The sequence below is a fragment of the Eptesicus fuscus genome, chromosome 11 (assembly GCF_027574615.1).
Source record: "Eptesicus fuscus isolate TK198812 chromosome 11, DD_ASM_mEF_20220401, whole genome shotgun sequence".
In the NCBI taxonomy this organism is placed as follows: domain Eukaryota; kingdom Metazoa; phylum Chordata; class Mammalia; order Chiroptera; family Vespertilionidae; genus Eptesicus; species Eptesicus fuscus.
The window spans coordinates 13,426,986-13,438,152 of NC_072483.1; positions in this window are offsets into that span (position 1 = coordinate 13,426,986).

Sequence of the window (11,167 nt, forward strand, 5' to 3'; positions counted from 1 at the left end):
TTCACAAGAGTATAATGTCTAGATTAAAGAGGCATTAAGCTTGAGCAAACCTTTTATTACTATTTAAGAGATAGCACCAGTTTAAACTTGAGAAATAGGTTTAAAATGGACATTCATTGATTTATTTATTCTAAACACTTAAAAGTTTCAGAGTAATACAAACTATATATCTATCATATCTGAAAATAAATATTGCCTCAAATAATTTATTTGCTAACAATGATTCTTAGAGAAGCTGACATTAATATATGTATGTATATATGTGTGTATTTATAAATATTATATATATATATATATGGAGATTTCATAGTGATAGTCTGGGTTTATCACTAACATAGTCTTCCTTCTCTCCTTTCTCCACTTTTGATTCTACCTATTCACCAATTTGAAACATGTCATATATTTGTACATTTCTTGAGAGCATATAAACACACATATTCTATGTGCACACATAAATATATGTGTGTATACCAAAGTTCAGCAAACTAAAACTTGTGTGGTGGCCACCTCTTTTATATATAAAGTTTTATTCAAACATAGCCACAAACATTTGTTTACATATTTTCTGTGGCAGCTTTTGTTATACAATAGCACAGTGAATCCTATCTAATAATAGACAAATATGCAAATTGACCATACCTCTGACACACCCACAAGCCACGCCCACCATCCAATCAGAGCAAGTATGCAAATTAACCCAAACCAAGATGGCTACAGCCACAGAGAGCAAGGTTTCCTAGGTAACAGAGGAAGCCAAGCTTTCCACCTGCCCTGGCCAGGCCTAAGCCTCCACTCAAGCTACAAAGTTTCAATTATAGAAAGTAAACAAATTCAAACAAATGGCGGCAGAATGGAGCTTGAGAGAGCAGGCCAGGGTTGCTGCCGGCAACAGGGGAAGCAAAGCTTTCTGCACACCCTGGCCCGCTTAAGGCAACAAAGTCTCAATTATAACCCAACACAAATGGCTACCGGCCGCTTGGAGGGAGCCCCAAGCTTGGCTCCGCTCCAGGCTACAAAGTTTCAATTGTAGAAGGAAAATAAATTCCAGATACCAGGGCCTCTGCTTGGATTGCCAGGGGGCGTGGCCGGCCTGCAAACCACCACAGGCCCCTTGCTCAGGCTGCCCTACACCCCAAGGGAACCCCCACCTGATCCGGGACACCCTTCAGGGAAAACCAGCTGGCCCCCACCCCTGTATCAGGCCTCTATCCTATCTAATAAAAGAGTAATATGCAGATTGATCATCACTGCAACACACAATATAGCTACCCCCATGTGGTCAAAGATCCTGCCCCCATGTGGACACAAGATGGCCACCACAAGATGGCCAGCAGGAGAGGGCAGTTGGGAGGCACCCGGCCTGCAAGGGAGGGCAGTTGGGAGGCACCCGGCCTGCAAGGGAGGGCAGTTGGAGGTGATCAACCCTGCAGGAGAGGGCAGTTAGGGGTGACCAGGCCGGCAGAGGAGGGAAGTTGGGGGCAAACAGGCTGGCAGCAGAGTGGTTAGGGGGTGATCAGGCTGGCAGGCAGAAGCGGTTAGGGGCAATCAGGAAGGCAGGCAGGCAAGCTGTTGGGAGCCATCAGTCCTGGATTGTGAGAGGAATGTCCGACTGCCCATTTACGGGCAGTCGGACATCCCTCAAGGGGTCCCAGATTGGAGAGGGTACAGGCTGGGCTGAGGGACAACCCCCCTCTGTGCATGAATTTCGTGCACCGGGCCTCTAGTAGTTATATAAGAAACCATGTGACCCACAAGTCTAAAATGTTACTCTGGCTATTTAATAAAATGTTCGCAGACCTCCGCTACATACACATTGTTTTGTTGTTTTCTTTGTAACTAACTATCCTGAAACTTTATGGATGAAAACAATAGCGATTTATTGCTCCAAATCTTGACTATTGGCAATTCAGGCTGAGTCCACAACATTGGGAATTAGGATTTTAATATATAAATTGGGGGAGTGCTTCCTACTTAATCTAGACATTATACTCTTGTGAAAATAACCACAGTTCTGCAGGTCTTCCCTGGGCTCACTCATGGGTGGCAGTCAGTTGGTGGTTAGCAGGGGGCAATGGTCCAAGAAAGCTTCCTTCTTGGGTCTAGGAGTCCATGCTATCAGCTGCGAGAGCTATCCACTGGGGGAGCTATAATAGGGTCTCTAATTCTTAAGAAGGTTAGTGTCAAATTTTTGCTCCTAGTGCTATCAGGGCAGAGTTCTAGGAAAGTAGGAACAGAAGCTGGAAGGTAACTTAGAGTTCTAAATTTGAAATATCACCACAATCAAATAGTCAAATTAAGTGTGGAGACCAACCAAGTTTCAAAGGGTTGTAGAAACTGTCTCTACTTCTTGATGGGAGGATTAGCCAATCACAATTGAAAAGAGTATTATATAGAAATTGGAGGAGTTTATGACCACTTTTTTCAATGCATCACTCTCACCTTAGATTACATTAAGACCATATTGTCTGGCAATTGTAGGAAACAAACTGTTCCATATAAAAACACAGATTAGGACTTTAAATACAAATCTGTGAAAATTTGGAACTATTCATGGTATAGAATTTTTCTACTTTCTGTCATTTTGTTCTGTCTTCCTATTTAGAATATGTTGATTATAACTTAACCTATATTGGTGGATAACCCTGTCATTCTCCAGTGTTATTTATTCAGACCTCTAATGCAGCAATGCCCTCAGGGGCTATTGATGAGTATAGTTTTATAGAACAGTTGTCACTAAACCAAATGATCAAATGTATCTTTTTATATTCTGTAATTGTTTAGCAATATCCTCAGATTTTATTTCCCCTTTTAATTTTCTGCTTCCAGGTATTGGCTAAAAACAACATTTAAAATAATATTAGTGTTGTGTCTAAATCGAGTATACATATTTTTACGAAAGTCCTCCCTAAATAGTTTTTTTTTAAATATATTTTATTGATTTTTTACAGAGAGAAAGGGAGAGGGATAGAGAGTTAGAAACATCGATGAGAGAGATACATTGACCAGCTGCCTCCTGCACATCCCCCACTGGGGATGTGCCCGCAACCAATGTACATGCCCTTGACCGGAATCGAACCTGGGACCTTTCAGTCCGCAGTCCGACGCTCTATCCACTGAGCCAAACCGGTTTCGGTGTCCCTAAATAGTTTTAATGTATAATGCAATTTAATTGGATTGAGATACCAATAATTTTCAGAAAATAGATGGTCCAGGTTTAGCAGTCAGCTGTGAAACTGATGTCTCTCTAACAGATAGCTTAAAAACATTTGGAAAAAACCCAAAACTTTGTAAATGCTATGATCAGAATGCTTGTGCTTCCCCTCCCCCAATTTATATATTAAAATCCTAATTCCCAGTGTGATGATATTGGGAGGTGTAGGTCAATGGGATTAGTGCTCTTATAAAGGAGACCAACAGGGCTCCCTAGTTCCTTCCACCAGCAAGAAGTCAGCAATCTGCAAACAGAAGAGACCCTAAACTGGAAGATAACCATGATGGCAAAGTGATCTTGGACTTCTAGTCTCCAGAACTGTGTGAAATAAATGTCTGTTGTTTATAAGCTACCATGTCTGTGGTATTTTGTTATAGCAGCTGAAAAAGATGATGATAATAAGTATTAGTGATGAGCTGGTAATTGTACTCTCTCTACACAGACACACACACACACACACACACACACACACACACACTTATCTATATAATAAAAGCCTAATATGCAAATCAACCAAAGGGCAGAACAACTGGTGGGTTGGGGGCGAGCCTGGCAAGTGGGTGACACCAGGCCAGCTAAGGTGGGTGCCAGCAGGCAGAGGGAGGGGATGGTGATTGGGGGCGGCAGCAACCACCAGTCACCTCTAGCAGAGGGTGGCCAGACTGTAGCTTAGGGCCGCTTCCCACGGGAAGCATGCTTAAGCTGTCAGTTGGATATCCCCTGAGGGCTCCCAGACTGAGAGAGGGTACAGCCTGGGCTGAGAGACCACCCCTCGAGTGCTCGAATTTTTGTGCACCAGGCTTCTAACGTTTTATGTAATACAAAACCTATTTATCAAATAACCCCTACTATTTGCATACTAGTTTTAGTGAAATCATTTAGTAAAAAATATACAAAACCAAAATTTCACTTAATCTTCACATTTGTTTGATCTCTATGGAGTTCAAAATTTTATTTTTGAATAAGTTGTCTATATATGAAGATTAATAGATTTTACACATAAATAGAGATATGTGGCCTATATAGTGTTAGAAAATTTGACAACATTGGTACCTCTTCTCCACCTGATAATCATCCCCCAAAATTGGAATGTCACTGACACATTTTAGCAAAGCAACATTCTCTAGTTCACTGCTCTGTCATCCAACCCACGTCCTCTCATTGCTGTTGTCCATCCTGTCCATATGGCATTTGAATTTATAGCTTGGTTTTATATTAACCTTTCCTGAGATCTGCATTTGTCCTTATTGGACTTGTGTATTTACTCAGACTAATGCTGAAGGAATTTACCTCCTGACTCTCTGAATATGGTTAAGATCAATTCTTAAACGCAGGCCTTTCTTCTGAGGTTGATTTTCAGTTTCTGTGGCTTAATATGGTCTAACATCTGTTCCTCTGGACCTGTACAGTGCATCACAACACGCTGCTGAAAAAGAGATACTTTCCTCTGTCTATTTAGGAAAGCAATGACCTCTTTAAAATTTTTTTATTTGTTACTTTCTCCACATTTTCATTTGGCCTGAGCTCGGTTTCCCTTATACACCAGGTACTATCTTACTTATGATATTACATTTTTCTCTGCAGGTAGCTCCACCTTGTCTTTGATAACTGGTACATTAAAATAAGTCTGAAGTTCCCTTTAAACGATGGCCAGTACCTTCATGGAGAGGCCACTTTGCTTCCTGGTCAACTCAATGACCACCTGAGCAGAATCATATTCACTAACAGGACCTCCCTCTAACAAGTTCATGTAAATGGCCTGTTCAAATGTTTAATCCCCAATGAGTCCCCTCTGCTCACTTTCTTTTTCCATTTCACCACTTACCCCACACTTCTAAATCCCCATTGTACACATAGAAATACATGGAAATATAGTATAGCATTAAATATACTAGAATGAATGTAATGTCTTTTCTTTCTTCCCCCTCTTCCCAAACCCAACTATTACCACATAATTATGAAAAAAAAATCTTATTTAGGGTTGCACATGGTTCTTTAAGAACCACACCTCTCCTGGGTCAGAAGTTGCTTTGCCCCTGTGTGTGAGAATGTGATTGAGTTTTTTAATTACAATTACTTTAACAGATATACCTTCATATTTGAGTTAATTAGCTTCAGAGAAATCAAATGTACCAGAAAGACAGGACCCAGAAATAATTTACAGAAAACCTTAGTAATATTTTCTCAATGCACCAGAAAAAAAGGACATATCTTACGTGATTTTTAATTAAGTAGTTAAGTGTTTTTAAAAGCACTAATTGTTTATATCCTAACAACCTGTTGGTCATTGTGCAGCTTCTCAAACTTTGGAATCAGATTGTACACTATCACTCTCATTTCCTGTTCCACACCGATTTCCACATGGTGCCTGCCATTTGTAACTGTGACTGTCAACGTGCCAGTTCCTGCAAGGTATGATATGGTAAAAATAAATGAGTTGGAAATGAACTGCCTCTAAGTAAGTTCGTACAGTTTCTGACAGATGGCGCATGAGGTCACTGTGGCACTCTAGGGGTACTTTGTCACACAGTTTGAGAACTATCGCTTTAGGTATTGATGAGTATACAGTTGTACATCTGTGTATCTTGGGTGGTTGTGTGAGTAGTTTTGCACTTTAGATATTTAACTTAGAGAAAGGTCATGGATTCCTGACATTTTGAAGAAAGCTAGGTCTTTGGTGATCATTAGGTAAACTCTCAGCCCCGGTCAGTTTGGCTAAGTGGATGGAGCATGAGCCCTGGGACTGAAGGATTCCTGGCTCAATTACAGACCAGCCATGTACCCTGGCCCTAACCTGGGTGTATGTGGGTGTGTCTCTCTCATATCACTGTTTCTCTCTTTCTGTCTCTCCACCTCCCTTCCACTCTCTATAAAAAAATCAGTGGAAAAATATACTTGAGTTAGAATTAAAAAACAACTCTTCAACTGGCCCATGAGGAAGCTAAGGCTCAATGGGTAAGGGCCTTGCTCATCTTCATAATTGTTCAGGTTTTTACTTTATCTTACTGTTATACCATTCAGAGGTACTCTATGTAATATGTTTTTACAGTTTGGAAAATGGCATGCAGTTCCTTTTATAATGCAATACTATGGACCACAATCTAATCTCATTTCAAACAGAAAAAATTGATTAAAATTAATTTTTCTTGTACCTGTGTGTTTTATCACATGTTCTGTTCTAATTGCAGAATGTCTATTGGCAAAGGGTACACAGTTTCCTGGATAGATCTCTTTTGTGTCTAATGTTTTCCAGCACTAGAGGCTCCTAGGTCAAAGTGACCCCAAGAACAGTGGCCTGCTTTCTCCATAGAGGGAGCCACTACTGCTGCTCCAAAGAGCACCCCACATTGTGCCCAAAGCTCATGTGCTTCTGAATTTCCTTCCACTGCATGAAAAAAATGTCTCCTGTTATCTAAAACCATTTTTTTATCTATGGTGCACTGCAAACTCCATTCATTTTTTTTCTCCTGATGATGTCATTCTCAGTAAAATCTCCACACTATTTAAACCCTACTTCCACATCACCTGCTTGGCTCCCAGAATTTGCTCACCTATGTGCAGAAATAAGGTCAGAAGTAAACAATTCAAATACTGACTCCAAATTCACAGGATACTGATTTCAAACCATTGCCTGACTACCTTTTTGTTTATAAACCTACAACATGAAGGACCAAATCTATAAAAATATTTAGCTCGTCTGTGTAAACAAAATATTCAAATTTATTATATAAGGGTCTACTTCTGGAGTCGGCAAACTGTAGCAGACCAAATGTGCCTACTTACGGTTTTTATATGGTCTGTGAGCTAAGAAAGTTTTAAAAAATTTTAAATGATTATATTATTTTATTTATACACTAGAGGCCCAGTGCACAAAATTCATGCACCCGGAGAGGGGGTGCTCTCTCAGCCCAGCTTGTGCCTCTCACAGTCTGGGAGCCCTCAGGGGATGTCTGACTGACAGCTTAGGCCGTCAGTCAGACATCCTTAGTGTTACCACGGAGGTGAGAGAGGCTTCCGCCATCACTGCTGCACTCACTAGCCATGAGCCCGCCTTCTGGCTGAGTGGCGCTCCCCTTGTGGGAGTGCACTGACCACCAGGGGGCAGCTCCTGCATTGAGCATCTGCTCCCTTGTGGTCAGTGTGTGTCATAGCAATCGGTCATTCTGCCATTGGGCCAAAACTGGCTCTCTGATATCCCTCAAGGGATCCCGGATTGCGAAAGGGTGCAGGCCAGGCTGAGGGACCCCACTGGTGCACAATTGGGGCCAGGGAGGGACACAGGAGGTTGGCCAGCTGGTGAGGGACCGCAGGTGGGCTCCAGGGCATGTCTGGCCTGTCTTGCTCAGTCCCAATCAGCCAGACCACAGCAGCAAACTAACCTACAAGTCAGAGTGTCTGCCCACTGTTGGTCAGTGCACGTCATATCGACTGGTCGACCTGTTGACTGTCTGTCCCCTGTTGTTCAGTGCATGTCATAGCGAGTGGTTGAGTGGCTTTAGCATATCATTAGCGTATTACACTTTGATAGTTTGAACGGCCTACCGTACGACTGAACACTTAGCATGTTAAGCTTTTATTATATAGGATATATATATTTTTTTACATTTGTTTTTTAATACACCTTGTGCATTTGAAAAATGGACATGTTAAATACATTTCTCAGGTTTAAAAAAATTTATCATTTGTTAGTCTTTTCTCATTTTGTTTGCCTTAAAACAAATACTTAGATTAAGAGCAATTTGCATTACTTATTCACTTACCCCCTCCTGTAAAAATGTCAAGAGTTTCTGCACTTGTTGGTCTGGTGTGTTAAGTTCAAAAGCTATGTTCTCTAGTGGTGTTTGCAGAAAATAGTCGTCAGAGTAGAATAGCTTCGGGCTTTATTCTGACTTAAATAGGTACATAAGTACCACATAATATTTTCAATTTTGCTTTTTGATAATCTAAAATGGAAATAGTTACTATCCGGCCCTTTACAGAAAATGTTTTCAAGACTCTGGTATAGTTATTTCTGTGACCATTTTAATGTTATGTGTGTCCATGTCAGTTAAGTAAAACTACTTTAGCTAAATTAATTGCTTAGGTAATTCAACTGCATTTAAATTCAAATCATCAAATTCTGTTAACTTCACTAAACACTCATGGAGCTTCTATTTTAAAATAGGTATTATGCGAGGTCCAGGGGATATAAAAATTAATAAGACAAGAAGCTCACAATTTAATGGAACTTCCTCATTTTACTTCTAGAATATCCTCTTTACATTTAATTTTATGTAAGACAATTTAGGTAGTTGTACGTTGGAGAATTTAGAGCATTGAGGATTGCCTTTTGAATCTTTTGATCAATGGGAAAGTTTGCTGAAGGTCAGAAAGCAATTTTTCTGTCTCCCAAAATATATGCCCCAGTCAGATATTTGACTCTTTTTATCACTTTCAGTCAATTCAGACCAGAAATTGAGTAACATCCACAGACCCTTTGTTGCAATAAAGCATAACAATAAAGGTCAGCAGCTGTCACATTTCTCACTCTGAATATCTAAGCCTATTTAAATGATACGTTCTCAATTTTAAGTTGCACATTATTGTGTAAAGTAACAGTGATTAAACCTACTATAGGAATGTTTTTTCTTTACATTTAACTTTTAACAGAGACATGAATGCCATCATTCACTACTCACTATTTAACACTTCAAAGTTACTTGATGCCCCTAAAATACTACAGGTGACCCTCAAATGCCTTGCACTCAGTTTTAAAAGAAATCACTATAATATATATGACATGTTTTACCCCTAAATTACCCAGTCAGTTTCATAAAATATGTTTGAAATTGTATATTTCATGGACACAAAAATGAATATCTCCATTGTCAGAAAATTAAAATAAATAAATTATTTATTTAAAGTGGTTCACAATTGTCCACACAGAGACAAGATGCAATAATTATGCTTTCATAAATGAAAATACATTCATTCAGTAGAACAATGGAGATATTAGGTGACATTTTATGAATTTCCCTTAAAGTTTAAATATCTTTAGAGTTCTATTTTTTAAATAAAATTAGTGTCCCAGCACTATGGGTCAAGTGAATCATTGTTTTAGCCTTATGGTTAATCCAGAGAAGCTGTTTAGCTTGTATTCCAGGACTGCCATTCACTGATCCACTCAACAAATATTTATAAAGTAGGCACTACTTCCTAGACATTATGGGGCACCAAATTATTGTTATTTTCCAAATTCGGTTTCCTTCCAAAGCAAATACATAAACTTTTTATAACTATTCATTTTAAAGTCTGGATTAAAAATGAAAGGAGGTTTTTAAGGGTAAAATAGGCAGGTTTAGGAAGTTTTAGGAATTAGGGGATCCGTGGGGCAGACCACAGGGCTGCAAAGCTGGGAGCTGCCCAAAGGTATACATTCACAGAATAAGGGAGCTGCAGAAGGAATACACTCACAGAATAAGGGAGCTGCAGAAGGTATACATTTACAGAATAAAGGAAAGGAAACCACTGTTCAGAGAGGGAAGAGGAAGGCCACAGGGAATAGAAAAACAAAAGGGAGAGGAAGAGAGGAACCTCACTTGAGGTTTGAGCTCTGAAGCTGTTATAGTGACCAATCAGAGGGGATATCAGGACACAGAGAACTGCAGACTTTATAAACCTTAGAAAAGAGGGACTTAGTGGGTCTCTCTCTGTGTCTCCATGTGGTAGTCTGTGCTTGTTTCCCAATAAATTTCCATCTTTCCCTGTAACACCTTTTGTCCATGGTTTCATTCTTCGAATCCACCTGGACAAGAACCTGGGAAGCCACCTTTGCATCCTGTCCAGGGTAACACCACATGTTTCAGTTCAATTTTTCATTTCAAAAACAATATTTCTTTCAAAATTTTAATTATCTTTTACAATGGCAAGTAATAGTATAAAGTATAGTGTAGTCACTCACTATAGTATATTATTTATATTAGTTGAATCAACATATAATTCATTGTTGATATTTACAATATTGTTTTGTGATACATATAATTATGTATATGCTGCTCATTTTACCTTCCGTGATCCAACAGGAGCACCCATATTTTACGTATTTTAAGCACCTCTTATTTCTCTGGGTAGCTGGTCACTTGGACAGTTTTCACAAATCTTTCATCCCACTGCCAAAGTGGTCTTATCTTGGTTTGCTGCATTTTATTCCCACCAGATTTTTACTTACCTGCACTCTACAGTTTGTTCTGCTTTTAATCTTCTAGACTTTTAGCTTATTGGGTGGTGAAAAAGACCCCTGGCAATTCGGAACCAGGTCACTTCAGCTGAAGGAAAAACAGTATCAACAACCTCTACAACTTTATTTTAGGTTCACAATCTCAGCTTTGATTTTTTTATTTTTTATTGCTCACTATATACCTGTCTAAAAGTCAGTTAAGTAATCAATCAACTTTTTTATTAGCAATGATAAAATACAGTCACACAGCACTTTCAGTTATAAAACACTTCCACATCCATTATTGTATTTGATTCTCTCTTAAAAACTCAGTGAAAGGTAAAACAAGTAGTTTTATTATTATTACCATTTTTCTGAATGACAATACTAAGGTCCAGTGGCTGTCTGTCACATTTTCTAATATTGCACAACTTGTAAGTGCTAGAATTTGATGTATTTTTATTTCAAATGTTACATTGTTTTTTAAAAAATTTATCATGCCTCTTCTTTTTACACTATTTATTGAAATCAAGTACTGAAAACAACAACAAAAAAATGGTTCTATTCAAGACAGGGTGAGAAAATAAATACAACTCTGACACATAAAGGTGGTAATTGTATTTCTAATACTAGAGGCCTGGTGCACAAAATTTGTGCACAGGTAGGGTCTCTAGGTATGGCAGGTGAACAGGGCCGATAGGGGCCTTTCAGCTGCCAGCCAGGGCCTTCTTTCCCCAGCTGCCTGCTGGCTGCTGACTGGG